This window comes from Triturus cristatus, chromosome 7, assembly GCF_964204655.1.
Source record: "Triturus cristatus chromosome 7, aTriCri1.1, whole genome shotgun sequence".
NCBI classification, from domain to species: domain Eukaryota; kingdom Metazoa; phylum Chordata; class Amphibia; order Caudata; family Salamandridae; genus Triturus; species Triturus cristatus.
Genome location: NC_140590.1, coordinates 1,637,657,216 through 1,637,677,104, shown reverse-complemented (window position 1 = coordinate 1,637,677,104; position 19,889 = coordinate 1,637,657,216). Strand labels below are relative to the sequence as shown.

Below are 19,889 nucleotides of genomic sequence, written 5' to 3'. Positions count from 1 at the left end.
CCCATTAAGGTGGACAGATAATTCTCCATAGTGTTTAGTGTTGAATCACTCCACAAACCCTATACGATGATGTCACAATGATTGTATAGTGTCATAAATAATGTCATCAATGTTGTCATTTTAGATATCATCAGTGATGTTATCAAATATGTAATTTAAGATGTCATGAGTGATGTAATATTGAGGTCATCTGTAATGCAGGGTGGAGTGCAAGTTATAATGAGTTTAGTAAACTATGACTGGTGAATGTTAATGTTTTGTTTTTAAATATCATTTTTATCTTATTTCAATGGTTAGCTATAACGTCGCTTTAATCTTTCTATTTTTTAGTGGGATTCTGTTTTGTCTCAACATAATAGACACTCTTTTTACCATACTTAACAATATCGCCACTTTAACCTTTGTTTCTTTCTGTGAATTTCGGTGCTTTTTAATCATGTTAATGTTCACCTACAAGCTCCTCACACATGCCTACAAAGCTCTCCACGATGAAGGACCAGCATACCTGAACCACCACCTCACATTCCACCTGCCCCCCAGACAACTCAGTTCCGCCCAACTCACCCTAGCCTCAGTCCCCAGGATCCACAAGACCAGAACCGGAGGAAGATCCTTCCCCTTCCTTGCCACCAAGTTCTGGACCATCCTGCCCCTCCACCTCAGGCAATCCACGTCGCTGACCCAATTCACGAAGGTCCTCAAGACCTGGCTTTTCAAATGATCTTACCCCCAGAGGGATCAGCAGCCCTTGGCACCTTGATACACTCACAGGTGAGTAGCCATGCTTTATAAGCCCCTGCGTGATTGATTGATTGATTGATTGATTGATTGATTGATTGATTGATTGATGTACAGCCAACTACCCAGCTGTGCAAGGACTTCAGAATTGGCATTGAGTGGTTGGCTGCAGTACCTGCACCCAACCCCACTACGGACGGCCAACCCCTGCTGTGTATGGCCTTTAGTTGTGTACAGCTGGTGTTTGGCCACAGAGCTTGGACTCCATCCAGGCCATTCCCCCAACCCCACGCAGGGGCCAACCTCATCATAACCGGCCTACTTCCAGTCTCCAGCAAGGTCCTGCACCCAGCCCTGCAAATGGCAGTGAAACCTCACTGCACATGGCCGTTGGCAGTGCAAAGCTCCAGTTGGATGCACAGCATGGCCTGGAGCCAGACTCTGCCCCCACCCATCTTCCACGGAAGGCCAACCCCTGCAGTGCAGGGCCCTCAGCTGTGCACAGAGGGTGGTTGACCACAGGGCCTAGCTTGCGGTCAGCCATGCACTTAACCCTCCGCAGACGGCCAATCCTGCCACAGGTAGCCAAACCGCTCTATGCACATGGCCTGCAGCAATGCACATCAGCCTCAGATGGGCCCTAGGCCCAACTCCCACTCAGGCAACCAAAGCCCCCTCGCCCATGCTGCACAGAACTGAAGCCCATGCACAGAAGAGGTTTGGGTGCAGGGCCCGACCTTTGGCCAGGCCTTGTGTCTATACCCGTGGATACCCTTTCCCGTACGGACATCCAACATACATTTTATTTGTATTATTTTTTTCTATTTTAGGGTTCTGCAGGGTTGCTGCAGTACTAGTGTTCTAATGTTGGTACCACAGTGCAATGCAATTTCCATCCATGGAAGTTTACACTGTACTGCTGTACTGTGGCGTGAAGCTTGAACAGTGACTTCCACACGAGTACCCACAAGAGTACCGCTGTACAGTAGCGGCTCCTGGAGGGAGTGCTGCAGGGCGGTGGGGCGGGGCGGGGCGGGAGAGGCGCAGGGTGGGGAGTAGTAAATTAGGGAATACGGCCGAACGGAGGTAAGTAAACAAATAAATAAATAAAACAAATTTAGTTGCACGTGCTGCATCGCATTTGGTGATGCAGCGCGCGCAATGAAATTTGTTTCATCTATTTATTTGTTTACTTACTTCCGTTCAGCCATACACCGTACTTTACTACCCCCACCCTGCTCCTCCCGCCCCGCCCCACCGCCCCGCAGCACTCTCTCCAGGAGCCACTACTGCCTCTGTACCTCACTGGGCCCTGCTGGGTCTTGCAGGAGTCATCGGTATCTGACGCACACATTGTGTGTTTTTTACATTTTGGTGGGGCCCCTGAGTCCTGTAATGGTCGGTGCAACATTTTCTTCTGAGTCGTGGATGTCCAATTAGATTGCTCTGTGCTGCGAGACCTGTCCGAACCCTTCAGTACTAAAACACAACAGTAATAAAAGCTCCCTCGGCCAATCAGAGGGCTCTATTTTTTGAATTACTGTACCATGGGACAAAATGTCCAGATTTACCTAACTTTTTAAACCCTTAAAGCTCACCTCAAACAGATCTTTTAATGGACAATTCTCAAAAATTACTGAACAGGTTTATAAATAATGGAAGCCACTCTTTCAGAGGAAAGTTCTAACTTTCTGTCAAATTTAGTGTAATTAAGCTCTGCGGTTTTTTTTATGTATCAGACAGCAAAGTTTCCATTGGGAAGTAACATGGGAACTCAACATTTATGAACCCTCCACTTTTCTAGGCCCCGCCTTTACAGATTGCCCTGAACCCTTTCAGGAAGGACCTGAGGTGGATGACATTTTGAAAAGCTTCATGCAGCTTCAATAAACTGCGCCTAAGTTATTAGTGAAACAAAAAATATTCTTTCTATGGAAACCTTACCTGACCTAACTACAACTACAAAATGGTGACCACACGGCATAGGGTTAGCCACAGGACGCCAACCCCACACCATGTATGTCCTTCTGCCGTGCACAGCCCGGGGTTGACCCACCCTGCACCCAACCCCCAGCGAGCAGCCTACCCCCTGAAAACCAATAAATAGGGAAGTATAAGTGAATCTACTCAGATGATGTAGAACATTTGAGCTGCATAAAGTGCAAATCTTTCACTTTAAATGTATGGTGAGGTGACAAGTTTTATTATATGGGCAAAGTAAGGAAACATGTGCCTTGCTGCATCCAATGCCCCTATTTATGTAAGCCCTGAACGCATGCAGATTGTCATTTCTGTGAGGAGCTGACTGGTTAGGGAAGGCTATGGATGGGCAGAGACATTGTAAGGCATGGGCAAAGTGGGCTCTGACCCAGGGCCCCAGCCATTTGGGGGGGGGGGGGCAGATATAGGCAGCTCTGTTCTGCAAAGAGTCTTGCCCTGATGACCTTGAATAATTCTTTAACAGATTGTTTTAAATACCGTTTTGCTTTAATTTATTTTTAATGTGGGTGATGTGTTTGAGTCTGTTACAGATATTTTGCAGAGAAATCTGTTTGTTTTTCATGCAACATCCATTCAAGAAGTTTCTTTTAGATCAAAACAGGACCTCACATATGAAAAATGGGAGGGTGTCACAGAGATTATTTCTAGTAATATTAGCGAGCAAACTGCTGTGTTACAATATTGAAAGCACAAGTCACTATCCCTGAATATTAGATGTAAACATATTTAGAATTTGGAGGAGTGTGCCTGTGCACTTTCAGTGACTTGACCAAAGAGGGCATTAAAGAGCTGAAATTGGTTCATGAATTCAAATCTATCCCGAGCAGGGGCCCCCAAAATACGTTTGGGCCAGGGCCCCCAAAATCCTTAAGATGCCCCTGTGGCTGGGAATTGTGTTCTACAGCTAGGGAGGTCCACATCTTCAGAGTCTCAATGCTGATCCTGGTTCATCTCTCCATGCTTTCACAGTGCCAGAAATTCCTAAACAGGTGAAAAATACACCTTGGTGTGCCTAGGCCCGCCTTAGTGTGAAGGATAACATGGGAAGGGTTGGATTTCAGCATAGTGCAGCTGTGCAAAAACAGACACATGAGGGCCTTCAAGGGCAAAGATAGGCAAGACTTCAGATAAGGTTTTGAGTGGTATTTCACAATGACTGATATATTTGTGATCATTCCTTGATGCAGGTCCTGGTTTTACTGCACTTATGAATCTCAAGAGGTAAATGTTTGTGTTGGTTGAAAATGAGTAGTGCATTTCCACCCACGCTGCTTGCGGTGCAGGCTTTAAACTGTGCAGGTGGGGTCTGTATTCCAAGGCAGAGGCTTGGATCCATCTGATAAAGTCGAAAACAATAAAGTTAAGCATCAAACAAAAGGACCAACATGTCCTCTATCTCAAACAGAGACAGGAGGAAGGAAATCAATGTTCTACATGCTGAGGCCTACTCTTGCCTATGGTTATGGTGTCCACGCGCACCATAAACCAGGGTTACCCAGGGGCTTGACCTTGCATGGAGAGTTCACAATTTCAAAAAAAATGAGTCAATAGCACTAGGATATTACACTATGCAAAAGGGAAATCCCACATAACCCACAGGGCCATATTGCCTGTAGAATAGAATGTTGATGGAGGAGGGAAGAAGGGAAGAGGACCTGCGGTACAAAAGGGGGTGGTGCTGGACGGAGCATCAGAACCAATCAAACACTCACACCCAGTCAACAGATCTGGGTTTGCTCCATCACCGTTCTTTAGCCCACTCTGCCACACCAGTTCAGACATGGCCATATGCAAATCAGTCTGACCCTGTGCCTCATGGGAACAGTCCAGCCCGAACTGCCAAGGACCTGGGCATTAACATGTGATGAGTGGCAGTGGAATATAAGCAGACTGGATGAGGAGCTTTGCAAATGGACAAACTGGATAGGGACATGGAACACTGGCTGAAGGGATTGATGGACATAGAAGGACTGTTGTTTACAAGTGCAAGCAGGTGCCATAATAGTTAGGCCCCCCATGCTCAAGATCTTATATATATACTGCAATGCCTGAAAATGGGGTTCTGAATTGAGGTCATAGTGTAAAAGATGCCGAGGACTGATCTTTGAAGAAAAACTGTATTGAAAGGTAGCAGTCAAGTTCCTGGGTCAAAGCACATGTGGTCCAGAAACAAAGGCTGTGAGGATGTTCAGAGCTTTATAATGGTAGAATTTAGGAATGAGGTAAGAGAGGGTTTAGTGAAGACAGCTGTTTGTTCATTAATGAACAGTAGCCTCTGTGTTTCAACCAACAGGCCCTATTGAAACTATATATCAAAGACCACATCTAAATCCATTGACGTCTAAAAGGGTCATGAAAATTCACAAGGAGGAAAGTAATGGTACTTTGGAGGTTCTCCCTCTGGCACATCTGAAGAAAGTCTAAGGCAGTGAGGGCTGGGTAAATTTGTTACTGTGTGACATATAGGTAGGGGATTCAGAAGGCTATGTTAGGTCAGCTAGTTTCTCACAATAAACAACCCTGAGACAACAGATAATAAGGCCCAAACTAGATTTATTGACCCGTGAGGACTGAGTACGTTTCGTGTAACAGTGTGATTTCATATGGGAGAATGTCTACCTTCCCCCATGTCTGAAAACAAGTAAGACAGTAATAACTCTGAGATCTAGTTAGGGATTAAAAAGTAAGGTAGGATCAGTGTGAGAAGATATTTAAGGGGATTTTTAACCACAAGATGTCAGATGAGCAAGGAAAAAACTGACTAGGCATGAATTCTTCCCAAAATGTCACAATGATAGTGGGCTTTGATTTTCACAAAACAAAGTTATCAAAAGAATAGGGTGCATTGTCCAGAATAAGCTGAATCAGGGGGCTGAGGCACGTTAGAGAACTTATATGGGTATTGTGAAAGGCCTGGCCCACCTTTGGTGTTGCCACCACAAGGGTAAAAGCCAGAGGAGAAAGGACATAGTGTCTGGCAGGGGTCTCCAACCTTTTATGAAATGAAAGCTACTTACGTTCAATGAAACTCATCAAGAGCTACTAGGATTATTAGTGTTGTAATAGTGACCACATGAGACAAGATTACATTAGAAGCCACCACTTGTAAGATGACTACCAGTGATCACCTCAGTGCATCAGGCATAGTTCCCAGAAGCAAAAAAGGCTTTGCCAAAAAGGAATGCCTTTACGTGGGTAACACATAGCAGCCACAGCAGCAATGCCTCTGATCCCAAGGTAAGTAAACTTGTAAAAAGTCTCCCCAGTGCCACATGATTTATCAATCACATAGCAGATTTAAATATATTTGGGAAATTCAGCAATTTTTTTACAAATAGCTCACGAGTTATGAAAATAAAGATATTTTCGTCTCAAATATACACTCTCATTTTTGGTATATGTATGTTAATTCAACCAAGCAAAAGCTCCTAACTTAACGGGCTGAACAGAGGGGAGTTGCTTACAGTTAGCTGGAGTGCTACTAGAAGCTCACGAGCTACTCGTTGGAGAAGCCTGGTCTAAGGCTTATGCCAGAAAGAGGTGTGGCCAGCTGTCACTTCCTGTGACGTCATTTGTATGACTCAGTGAGCATCAGCAACCCCATTCAGAACTTGCATATCAGTCTCAGAACCAGGTGGTACTTCTTTCAACTGCAGAAGACTCTTGGACATCCCTCAAACATTCCTGTGGCCCTTCTGGACTCCAAACTCACCCACCTTAAAAAGATTCAGAACAAGGCTAGGGGTTCACTGGTACCTCAAGGGACATGCTTGCTACCCCCAATTCAAACATAATGTATTAGTTCACACTTTGAGCAATGCAGAGCTTTGCTGTTTAAGGAATGGTTGTTAGGACATGTCCCACATGGCATGGGGCACTTAGAACCAAGTGCCTGAAGGCATCACAAAGTTCTCTGTTTTAAAGCTCTAGCAGGATCTGGTGACATCACATGTTTCCCTAGTTGTGCTAGATTACCTCAATTTGCTTTCAGCTGCAGAACTCGAAAAGGGCCTGGTTACATTACAATGGCCTCCGCTACTCAGCCTGTCACCACCTGATGACATCACTGTGTTAAGTACTACGGAACGAGAGCGGACTTTGATGATGTAACAGCTTTCAATATTGCGGAACCAGAGGAGCAATTGATAACATCACAGTTGGCTAGGGATGCTATATCAGCAGTTAAACTTTTAGCTTCTGAGGACCCCCCCCCCCCCCCCGAATCATTACTTGAATTGGGGGATCACCACTGACTCATTATTGGAAGCCAGGGGACCCCTTGCCAAAGCAATTTCTATGATTTGAATCTCTAAACAGTAGACACAAATATAGAAACTAGTATACACCCAAAAAATGCTACAATATTGAAATATTGTTCTTTAATTCATAATATAGAAAAGGTTTTCAACATTTGAATGTTGTTTATTTATTTGTAAACGCTTTATTAATCTTAATATTTTTTTAATTTTGTAAAAGAGCCGTGGAACCCCTGATTAGGCCTTTTGGACCACAGATTAAGAACCAATGTGCTAGATAACTTCCTGTGAACAGGCATCCCAAATGCATTATGGGTGATCTAGTCTAGGCTTTCATAAGGACAGGGACCCGTCATCATGGAGCGGTCTGTAGATGCTACTGGCAGTACCAGATGACGTCACGGTGCCCTCGGGGTTGGCCTCTGATAGATTTTAACATCCTTCTGACAGCGAAGTTTTGAGAGGGTGGCATAGTAGCACAAACATTGTGGCACATGGGCATACTGGATGAGGAGCTGGGACACACGGACAGGCTTGAGGGGGAACTGGGGTACACGGACAGGCTGGGTGATGAGCTGGGGTACACGGACTGGCTGGAGGCGGAGCTGGGGTACACGGCAGGCCCGGTTCTAGAGGTTGGGCCGGGTTGACCAGGCCCACCCAAGGAATACCCTGGCCCACCCAAGGCCCTTCAGAACTGAAAAACAAGTGTTTTTCATCCTAACGTTTCGCAGGGGCGTGCACCCCGTGGGCTTTACCATATTGTTTATTTTAATGATTATCACCATCGGCACAGGATACTTTCAGTCCTGCGAAGAGGCCTAAAGTCAGTAGAATGTATTAGCTGATATGATGCACCAATGGCCAGCATGGATATCCTGACCAATGAGTTATGATCCTGGGCTTACTGCATGATATGTTTAAACTTCAATGTTGGCAAAGTAAAAAGCTGCCAAAGTTTTTTAAAAACATGACAAGCTGTAAACTGGCTCTGTATGTTGGCAGAAACATTTCTGCTGCTGCACATGACCAGGAGCAGGCTGCAGTCGTAAAGTTCTCCAGCTTAAAGATATGACAAGCTGCGCCCCTCCCCTTCCCCAAAGCAGGGAGAACATGAGAGAAAGCAAAGTATGTAGCTCTCTGAGTGCTGATTATTGTGTTAAAAATGTCAAACGCGGACAAATGCCAATACCTAAGATATCAGATCGATTAAATACGTTGTTGTTTTTTGGCTAGTTCCCACTCACCTTCATGGCCCACCCATGCTTCTTTACGGCCCTCCCAAAGAAAAAATGCTAGAGCCGGGCCTGGTACATGGTCATTCTGGATGAGGAGCTGGGGTACATGGACAGGCTGGGTGAGGAGCTGGGGTACACGGACCTGCAGGGTGAGGAGCTGGGGTACACGGACAGGCTCACTCAAGAGCTAGGGTACATGGACAGGCTGGGTGAGGAGCTGGGGTACACGGACAGGCTCACTCAGGAGCTGGGGCACACGGATAGGCTGGGTGAGGAGCTGGGGTACACGGACAGGCTGGGTGAGAAGGTGGGGCACATGGACAGGCTCGATGAGGAGCTGGGGCTCACAGACAGGCTGGAGGTAGAGCTGGGGTACAAGGACCGGCTGGAGGTGGAGCTGAGGTACAAGGACAGGCTAGAGGTGGAGCTGGGGTACACGGACAGGCTGGAGGTGCAGCAGGGGTACACAGACAGGTGATGTGAGGAGCTGGGGTACACAGACAGGCTGGGGTGGAGCTTGGGTACGCAGACAGGCTGGGGGTGCACATGGGGTACACTGATAGGCTAGGGTGGCGCTGGAGTTCAGGGACAGGCTAGGGTGGAGGTGGAGTACACGGACAGGCTGGGTGAGAAGGTGGGCACATGGACAGGCTCGATGAGAAGCTGGGGCTCACAGACAGGCTGGAAGTGGAGCTGGGGTACAAGGACAGGCTGGAGGTGGAGCTGGGGTACACGGACAGACTGGAGGTGGAGCAGGTGTACACCGACAGGCGATGTGAGGAGCTGGGGTACACGGACAGGCTGGGGTGGAGCTTGGGTACACGGACAGGCTGGGGTGGAGCTTTGGTACACAGACAGGCTGGGGTGGACCTGGGGTACACTGACAGGCTAGGGTGGCGCTGGAGTTCAGGGACAGGCTAGGGTGGAGCTGGAGTACACGGACAGGCTGGGGGTGGAGCTGGGGTACACGGACAGGCTGGGTGAGGAGCTGGGGTACATGGACAAGCAAGAGGTAGAGCTGGGGTACACAGACAGGCTGGATAAGGAGCTGGGGTACACAGACAGGCTGGGTGCAGTGCTTAATTTGTGCCAGTGCTTTCTGGGGCTCAGCACCGGCACTTAATTGCCAGCCCCGAGGTTTAAGACAATCTGCGCATGGTAGTGGTGTCTGCCAATTTAGGTATGAGCACAACAACTTCTGTTTATTATTCCAATTTCAATTTCCAATTATTAGTATTTGCCTCTAAAGCCATCCTTATAACTTTGGGGGCCTGTAATAGTATCAATTGTCACACTTTTAAGAGTGTGATGATTAGTAGTGTGTTGGTGCGGTCATTGGCTGTGCTGACAGGGGCAACGGATAGTGCAAGCTCTAGTGTCCTCCTGTCGAGGGCCCTGGCACTAAAACAGTTTTACAAATTAAGCACTGGCTGGGTGAGGAGCTGGGGGTACACGGACAGGCAAGAGGTGGAGCTGGGCTACACAGACAGGCTGGATGAGGAGCTGGGGTACACGGACAGGCTGGGTTAGAAGGGACAGCACGTGGACAGGTTGGATGAGGATCTAGGGCAGGTGGACACTTAGCTAAGATGTCGGGGAAAAGAAGGGGCACTGAGGTTGGATGAGGAGCTATAGCACACGGACAGGCTGGATTAGAAGCGAGGGCACACGGACAGGCTAGGTGAGGAGGTGGGCACACGGGCCGGCTGGGTGATGAGCTGGGACACGTGGACACTTAGCTGAAATGTCGTGGCAGAGAAGAGGCACCGAGGTTGGAAGACGAGCTGTGGCACGCGGGCAGACCGGAGACGGAGCTGGGCAGCCAGACTGGAGGAACAGCTGTGCACTCAGACTGGGTGGAGAGCAGTGGTGCATGCCCAGACTGGAAGAGGCGCTTGAGGCACGAGGACAGAGGCATGGACTAGACGAGGAGCTATGAGAGACGGGCAGACTGAGGGAGGGGCTGTGCCAGATGGGCAGACGGGGTGAGGTGCGAGGGCACAAAGGCACACTGGGTTAGGACTGGAGTTAGGCTGCATGGACGAGCCTACACCCGACAGGAGACGTTCTGTTTCGGCACCCTCGAGCCTCCCTCTTTGACAGCAGTAATGCTCAAGCGCTTAGAGGCGATGTCAGTTTACAGTGCGCGCAAACATGAAAAGTGCATTCTCGCGTGCTATTGAGTGCAGTCTCACCCCTTTATTGTGATAAGCCGGTGTACTATACTGTGCTGATGCACATATGCAATACACAAGCGCCGATTCCCTCCTCTCCCCCTCACGGTCTCAGACACCTTCATGTCTTCCTTGGAGCGATGAAGCAACACCCTTGGGGTGAGTCAACTCTTGAGTGACAGCTGTGAAAAGTAAACAGAGAGCTACTCGCACACTATGCACAGGTACACTGAACGCCAGCTATAGAACACTGACTACCAGAGACACTGAGGACCAGGTGTACACAAACAGAATCCATCACAAAGACGCGCACCACCCGCACACCTAAAGAAAGGCACGCGCTGCACCAGCAGCTCACGCGTGCAGCCTCGGCTGTGCACTCTCTCAACGACGGAGTGCACCGTGTGCGTGTCTATGTATGCGAGCAGTAGCCCTTGTGCACCGACACACCGCCTTTTGGTCGTACACGCAGCGCACGCTGTATATTCATGTGAACACACAACAGCACACTCTGCGTACTGGCACACACTTCAGAATCTGAACTGAACACAAAAACACGCGCTAAACACATCACGCCAAACACACACGTCCCATCTCGTATACAAACATACACATTGGCACCACACCACATAGACACACGCACACGTGACCCATATACAAGCAGGGATTCTCACCTAGTGCCATATAAACACAAAAGCATCACCCGCACAGAACACCACACTCTATTCATAGGTAGATGAAGGGGCCACGAAATACAACGCGATCGCGCACACAACGCTTTTCACACACCACATATACATGCCAGGCGCAGGCGATATACACACACACACAAGGGGCCACCCACATTTGAGACACCCACACCAACCACACACGTAATTGCATTTATATAGCGCTTACTACCCCTGACAAGGCGCCTCCCGAACACACAGAGCTCCCTCTGTGGACGCACACGCGCGCAGAGATGATCGCTGAGGCGACAGTGTTTCTCGGATGCTTCCCAAACCGCCCGCTTCACACACCTTCGCATGTTCTTTGCTGTTATTATTTTATGGGTCTGCTCTCCCTCTACGGGCTCGCAGGCGCCGCTTCGGGGTCTCTGGTTCGCCTACGTCCGTCGCAAACCAATACGTTTTTTGGTTTAACCACAAGACACGCTGCCGCCCCAGCGAGGGTCCCTGTGGAGCCGCTGCGGCCCTGGGGGCGGGTAGCAACGGCGCCAGAAAGTTGGAGACGATGCTCAGCCCACCGGGCGGTCCAAATTACGCTGTGAGCTGGCCTCCTGGGTGGACAGACCGACGCAGCGCCAACTGGTGCAAAATACTACCGTGCGGTCCACCCACCAGTACAAAGTAAACAACTTTTGGTGCTGGCCACCTGTGTGCATAAAACCACGCTTCTCATTACCCAGGTGAACAGCGGCAATGCGCCTCCCCTACCTTACCAAAGAGTGCCTTTGCGAACTACTCAACGAGGCAAAAATAATATTAAAAGTGTGGGCTACCCGTTTGTCCTGCACATTGTACTGTTCCCACTGAGGTGTGCGTATCACACTGCACTCTTCCCACTTCGGACTACACATCTCTCCACTCGTTTCCCACTTGGGCGTGCAAACTAGTCATACTGCACTTACCGAACTGGGCGTGCGGAATCCCACCGCGCGCTACCCACGTGGGCGTGCAAAACACGCAGCGCTGCCCATTTGGGCGTACACATCACATTGCGCGCTACCCACCCAGAGTTTCGAATCAAAGAACGCGCTAACCACCAGGGCGTGCACATCACACTGCGCGCTACCCACCTGCGCGTGCACGTAATACTGCGCGCTATCCAGCTAGACGTGAAAATCACACTGCGCCTTGCTCACTTGGGCGTGCACACCGCCCGTGCGCTACCCAGCGGGCACACGAAGCTGCTCTGTGCACCACCCACTTAGGTACATAAAATGACCCTGAGGGCTTACCCACCTGGGCAGATGGCGTCCGCGCTTCCTCCGGTTGCCCGCTTCGTACTTTCCCTGCAGACGTTAGCTGTGCCGCAGCGGTGATCTCGTGCCTTTCCACCGCTCCTCCCCCACCCTCCACCAATTCCCCCCCGAATAAGATCCTAGGCGGGAGAGGCAGGTGGCACCGGTACCAGCGCACAGGTGGCGCGTTGTGGCGCTATGTGCACAAGCAGACGTGCTGGCAGGCAGCGAACCTGCACTGAGCAGTGTGCACTGGGCGGGGGCATATACAGGCAGATCCAGGTTCTCGAGAGCAGGGACGAGAGGGGCGGGGGAAGGGGGGATGGAGTGGAGTCCCAGCCGAGCCTCACCCTGGCGCACAGGCGGCAGCTCCTGGCCTCGCAGTGCTGCTGAAGCTGACGGCGGTGCTGATGCTGCGGCGGCGCCTGACCCGCTCCCACAGCTGTCCCTGTTCCAGTGCTCGCGCAGCACTAGAAGGGGCAGTGCGATGGAGACAAGCGAGACGACGAGACAGGGAGGGACAGACAGGCAGAGGAAAGGAGGGACAGGCAGGCACTCCAAAGATGGGCTGAGCGGACACACCGACAGTGTGCGAGGTGGACGCAGTCAGTCACTGATGGGGAAGGCAGATACAGAGAGACGGCGGCGCAGAGGCTGCCTTAGGCAGAGAGCACGGAGTAGGGATGAACAGAGACAACGTCTCCTAAGGATGTAGTGGAGGTGGCAGACAGAGACAGGAACATGCACGGGTTGATTCAGTGAACAGGTAAAAAGTAAGGGTGCAGAGCAGGGGACCACATTATAGCCAGTGCTCATCATCCAGGGATAACTTGGTTCCAGTGTGCACAGGACCAACGGCTGGGCAGACCAGTCCCACTTAGGGCCACGCACTAAAGTATACAAAAAAGTGATGGGTGGAATGCTTGGATTATTCTCAGTCGCTGGTATTTACTGGGGGCTGCATCCCACTCCATCATTATTTGGCACACAGTGCCAACTCAGTTTGGACCCAGCTATCAGTCTTGACTCTGCTCTAATGGGAACAGTTCAGCCTGAATTGCCAAGCCAGGTCCTCCAAGAACTGGAAGATAAGTGATCGAGAATCAGTATTGACAGATGTAGCTCGTGCAGGTAACAGTGGTGGGGTGGGTGGGCAGGGTGGGGTTCGACATACAATGATGAGGGAAACTTTTTTTTTTTTAAAAATGGTTTGCTTAAAAAAAAAAAATGTTTCCCTCTCATCGTATGTCGATTCTCCCCCCACCCCCTCCACCCCACTGCTCTTACCTGCACGGGTTACACCTGGATATTGCCCTGATAAGGGCTCATTAACCAGGTAGAGCTTGGTTTCAATGGCATAGTGTGCACCGGATCCACATCTGGGCATACCCACCCGCCCCCCTTAGGGTGACACACTACATAATACAAAAAAGTGTTGGATGGAATGCTTGCATTAAACTCAGCCATTGTTAATTTGCTAGGGCTGCATCCCTCTCCATTGTTATTTTGCTCACTATGCCACCTTAGTGTGCAGCCAGACTAATTGATGTAGCAATAAGCCAAATGATGTTAGAAAGGGAGGGTCGTCGATGTTTCGGTCTAGCATGGTCACTATATCCCTGAGACCGTCATCAGGACACAGTTCAAAACAGGTTATGTCCTGTTACTGGGTTAGTCCAGCTGCATATTGGGACTCTGTATGAATAATTACACTGGACTCTGTTTCTTTGAACAGTCTTGGTTAGGAGGGTTTATTGCTTTCCTGTGATCCTTAAAGAAACATTGGATAAATTGTGTCATTGGATCATGTGGGCTGCGACAGTCTTTTTATATTGATGCGTTCATACATACATTTTTGGATTCATGGGCCAACAAGACTCAGAAGTGTTACTGAAATAATCCCTCCAGGAAAGTTTTTGTTGTATCTCATAAAGTGAGCATCAAAAGTGCTCAGACAAGCCTCTGACCCAGTTTTTGTCTAAAAGGTGTCTTAACTAGCTGGAAAGCACGAGCCACAATATTTTACCACTTTAGACAGTGGGAAATAGTTGCTTGTCACAGGAACTTTGAAGGCACTTGTTGCTTTCAACTGGAAATCTATCAGCATTTGTTGACATATGTAAAGTAAACAACATAACTTAATGGTATATCATACTCAAAGCAACACAACAGAATTAAAATACAACAGGGCACACAAATGCAGTCAAAACACATCAACCATGGTACAGGACAACAACATCAGTGCAATAATTCCACATAAAAACAGAGCAGCACAATAACAGAACAAATCACCACAGGAAAATGCTACACAACAAATTTCCACAAACATTCTTATCAGACGTTACAACCACCAAAATCTCCTTTTATAATGTGCTGGTAAAAGGTATTTGAACTGAAAGCTGCCTTAACTTATCACCAAAGACACAAAATAGCCACAGTCAAAAATGTTTTGTGATCTCCCCCCATATTTAACCCATTGTGTGCACATGACGGAATGGTTCCATCATGCGCCACGGTGCTCGTGTGCGGAGGACGGAACCATTCCGTCCTCTGCACACGAGCACCAAATCCCTCTGTTGTAAATAGCAGAGGGATTTCTGTTTTTGTTTTTGAGCCTCGGGAGCTGGGGAAGAGCTTTCCCAACCTCCTGAGGCCTCTGTTTCCAGTGTAATGATTATCTGTGTGCCTATGTGCTCATGGGGCTATCTCAGCCCTAAGAGCATGTAGGCTGATAGTAGAGGTATCATTGGAAAGGGGAGAATCTCCACTTAACAATGGTACCCTTCCATAGTGGATCCCTGCTTGGGGATAGCTGCAGGAGGGTGATCCCCAAACAGGGATCCACCACTAGACACTAGGGAGGGGGAAGCGGCCCCTTAGGCAAGGTCCTTTGCTCCCCCAATAAGTGTAGGCATGTTCAGTCTTTCTGCTCCCCTGGGGGCAAATGGGGGCAATAGCCCCCGATATGCCCGGGGGGGGGGGGTTGAAAACCCACTAGGCCCCAGGGATTATTATTATTTGTACACATAGGTGTGGGGGGGCTGCCCAAAATGGAGATGCCAATGCCCACAACCCCTAAAAAACAGATGGGGGTTATTACGCCTGATCTGAAACCCACTAGGCCCCAGGGATTTTTTGTTGTTTTAAATATAGCAGTGGGGGCTGCCCAAAATGGGCATGCCAATGCCCCCACCTGCCCTGGGAGGCAGATGGGGTTATTACCCATGATCTGTCTCCCTGGGGGTCAGAAAGCCCACTAGGCTCCAGGGATTTTTGATTTTCTTATATAAAAGAGGGCTGGGGCTGCCCACAATGGGCATGCCAATGCTCCCACCCCCAGACCCTAATAACAGCATAACAGCAGTCTTTTTGCCCTGGGGGTGGGGGCAGATAGGGGTTATTACCCCGATGTGGCCTTGTGGGGGGTGCAGAAAGCCCACTAGGCATCAGGGATTATTGGGTTTATTTTTATAAAAGAGGGTGGGGCTTACCAAAATGGGCATGACAGTGCTCCCTCCTCCGAACACAAAAAGGGACAGTCTTTCAGAAGTCTGAGGGGCAGAGGGGTGTTATTACCCCCAATCTGCCCCCCCCAGGAAGGGAGGGGCAGAAAGCCTACTAGACACCATGGATTTATTGTTTAATAAAAGAGGAATGGGGACTGTCCAGAATGGGCATGCCAATGTCCCCACCCCCAACAAAAATGGGAAAATACTTTGTGCCCTCTGGCTGCATATGGGGGCAATAGCTCCCGATCTGCTCTTTGGGGGGTCAGGAAGCCCACAAGGTACCAGGAACTATTATCTTTTCTTAGTGTAGGGGTTGGGTCTGCCCAGAATGGGCATGCCAATGCCCCCACCCTGCCATAAACATTGGGCACAGTTTTTTTGCTCCCCCTGGGGGCATATCATGGCAATACCCCCAGATCTACCCTGCTAGGGAGCAGAAAGCTCACTAGGCACCAGGACTATTTTTTCCTTGTGCGGGGGCTTCACTGAAGGGGCATGCCGATTCCCTTACCCCCCAAAAATAGGGCACAGTCTTTCTGTTCCCTGGGGGAAGATATGAACAACAGCCCGGCTCTGCTCCCTGGGGGGGGGGGCAGAAAGCCCACTAGACACCAGGGAATAAGTTTACTTTGTGCAGGGGTGGGGCTACCCAGAATGGGCATGCCGATGCCCTACCTCCCCAAAACAATTGGCACAGTGTCTCTGCACCCGTGGACTAATGGTGGTTATTACACCCAATCTGCCCTCCCTGGGTGGGGGAGAAAGCCCACTAGGCACCAGCAATATGTTTATGGGCATGTTACGGAGCGGCCCCATAGTCAAGGGTCACTCCACCTTTTTTAGGCACACATTTTAGCAGTTTCTGCCCCCCTTGGGGGCAGATCAGCAATACGCTTATGCTCATCTGCCCCCAAGGGGCGCAGAACACCACTAAATACCGGGGAAAGTTTCTCTGTGTGTGTAAACCGTAGTTTGGCTAGCAGTATGCATGTACTGCCATTTGACTGGTTGTGTGTGTACTGCCATTTTTGCTGGCGGTGTGTGTGGATTTGCTCTTGGCTGGCGAAGTGTGTGGACTAGTGCTTGGAAGCAGTGTGTGTGGACTAGCGCTTGCCTGGCAGTGTGTGTGGACTGGCGCTTGACTGGGAGAGTGTGTTGGATGGTGCTTGGCTGGCAGTGTGCGTGGACTGGCACTTGGCTGGCAGTGTGGTTGGACTGTTGCTTGGCTTGAGGTTTGGCTTGCATGGATCCCCAGCGTTTTCTTACCCAGAATCCACGGGAAACCACAAATTTAGCTAAAAGTCACATTTTCCTCACATGTATGTGTGGGAAAGTTGAAGGATCACTGCACCAGCAGAAATTTCCTACCACAAATCATTCCCCTCGAACTCCTGATAAAAATGATACCTCAAATGTGTGGGTGCCCAAAGCAGATTCCGCCTAAAACGTATAAAAAATTTGCCTTATGGATACGCTTTGGTTCCCCCTCAGTTGTTCATTTTATATTATTTTTACATGTCTGACTCTACTTTGGATACCCACACAAGTGAGGTGTAATTGTTATCAGGAAACAGAGTGGAACGCTGGGTGGTAGGACATTTGTGTTGGCACACTGATCCCACACAGAAATGTGAGGAAAATTTGATGTGTTTAGCTAAATTTGACGTTTGCAGGGGATTCTGGGTAAGAAAAAATTGGGGGATCCCTGGCAAGCCACACCTCCCTGGACTCCTCCAGGTGTCTAGTTTTCATAAATGTCCGGGTTTGGTAGGATTACCTAGATGGCCGCCAAGTTCGGGAACAACAGCTCAGGTGCCCCCCTATCTATCACAAAACAACCTGTTTTTGCAAAGGAGGCTCCTGCTTTTTAGTCCCGGGCTCGGCAGCCATCTAGGGAAGTGTACCAAACCCAGACATTTATATAAACTAGATACCCGGGGAAGTCTAGGGAGGTATGACTAGCATGGATCGCCCAACGTTTTCCTACCCAAATTCCCCTGCAAACCTCAAATTTAGCAGCACATGTTCCTAACATTTCTGTGTAGGAAAGTTGTGGGATTATCTGGATGACATAAATTTCCGCCACCCAGCATTCCCCCAGATCACCTGATAAAAATGGTACCTCACTTGTGTGGATGGGCCACATGCCTGCGACAGGGAAGGGCCCACAACATATTGTGGAGACATCAAAATGATCACAAAACAAACTAGTTTTGCAAAGGGGTCACCTTCATTTTTGGTCCCGGGTTCATTAGCCATCGAGGGAAACCTACAAACCCAGACATTTCTGAAAACTAGACATCCAAGGGAGTCCAAAGAGGTGTGGCTTGTGTGGATACACTAACATTTTCTTACCCATAATCCCCTGCAAACATCAAATTTAGCATAAAACATGACCTTTTCCTCACATTTCTGTGTGGGAAAGTTGTGGGATCACCAGGCTGACACAAATTTCCTACCACCCAGCATTCCCTCAGGTCTCACGATAAAAATGCTACCTTGCTTGTATGGGTGGGCCACATGCCTGCGACAGGGAAATGCCCAAACATATTGTGGAGACATCAAAATTATCTATCACAAAACGGCCTGGTTTTGAAAAGAGGGTACCTCGGCCATCTTGGGAAACCTACAAAACCTAGACATTTCTGAAAAGATGACACCGGGGGAGTGCAAGAATGTGTGGCTTGCATGGATGCCCCAACGTTTTCTTACCCAGAATCTCCTGTAAACCTCAAATATAGCGAAAACATTTAAATTTTCTTACATTTCCTTGGGGGATCCCTGTGCTGGCACAAATTTCCTACCCCTCAGCGTTCCCCTCAGTCGCCTGAGTTTAAATGATATCTCGCTTGTGTGGGTGGGCCAAGGGTCTCTGAATGGGAAGGGCAAAACATTCTGAGATTGAGGGGATAGCACAGTGAGCTCTAAGCACTATATTTATTTTTTATATCAGGCTGACTCTGCATTGGACACTGTTGGACTTGGCCCTTTTTCGCAGGTCACCCCTAAACTTTTTGCCTTAAGTTCTGACATGATGTTGGTGGTTTTAGGCCTCTGGGCACTTTTAGGCCTCTGGGCACTTTAGCACTGTGGTCCATTGTAAAGTGCATGCGCTCTCTGTGTACATTAGTGAGATTGGCCTGCCCTCCCATAGGAATGCATTGGGGATTTCCTGCTAAGTGGGTGTCAGTGGTAATTCCTGGTATGAGAGGAGCAGTGTGGTCAAGTCTAGAATGTATGAAATTGTGAGAATAAATGCTGTGCAATGGTGTACACAGATTTATTATGACTACTTGGGAAATACTACTTTTAGAAGTTGGCATTTCTGTGTGCTATGTGTCTGCCTGCCTGATGTGAATTGCATGTCTGGCCTGTGAGTGACAGGGGCTGGGAGGTGTGTGTGGCTCCAGGAGGGGCAGGGTGAGTCAGCACTGGGATGAATAGGACATCTGGGCTGGGAGTAGTGGGAGGGGTAATCCCCTGACTCTGAATAGGATGGTGCCTGCCCTAGTGAATGCTGGCTCCGCCCCTGTGGTGTGTATGATCACTTAGTCCCCACCTGACAAAGGTGAAGAGGAGCTTGCAAAACAAAGTGCTCCAAATCCCCCTTAACCAGTTACATCTGGTTCCCCCAGTCCTGCACTAAGACAAAGGATTATGTGGTATAAGTAGAGGGGCTGTGACCCTATGATGTGGGCAGTTTTTGTTCCTGAATCCTGCTAGGGCATGCTGCTGTTGGGGCCCAGGGTGGGCTGCCATGAGGGCTTGCCTCCCTGGGCACTGCATTGCCCCTGCATCTCTAAAGACTTTTGGGACCTTTTCCTTTGCTTGTGATCCTCCAGGACCCAAGAGGAGCTTGGGCTGCTTCTATCGCCTTGTGAGCGATTTATTTAAATTTACTCCCAGGAAAAGGAGCACGAGGGCTGCGCAGCGCGGAGCTGCAAGCTTTCATGAGGGAACCCTGACGTGGGGAATCCCCCTGATGGAGGGGAGAGAAGCGGGTGCCACCC

At 49.2% G+C, this 19,889-nt stretch overlaps 1 protein-coding gene across 1 annotated transcript in view; it reads right to left on the bottom strand.

The window, feature by feature from the left end:
- The window catches only part of OPRL1 (opioid related nociceptin receptor 1), a 209,840-nt gene extending 197,360 nt beyond the window's left edge, over window positions 1-12,480 (bottom strand). Inside the window, exon 1 of the mRNA XM_085614608.1 lies at window positions 12,372-12,480. The gene's annotated coding sequence lies outside the window, so the exon portion shown is untranslated. The remainder of the gene's footprint in view (window positions 1-12,371) is intronic.
- Between the last annotated feature and the right edge of the window lie 7,409 nt (window positions 12,481-19,889).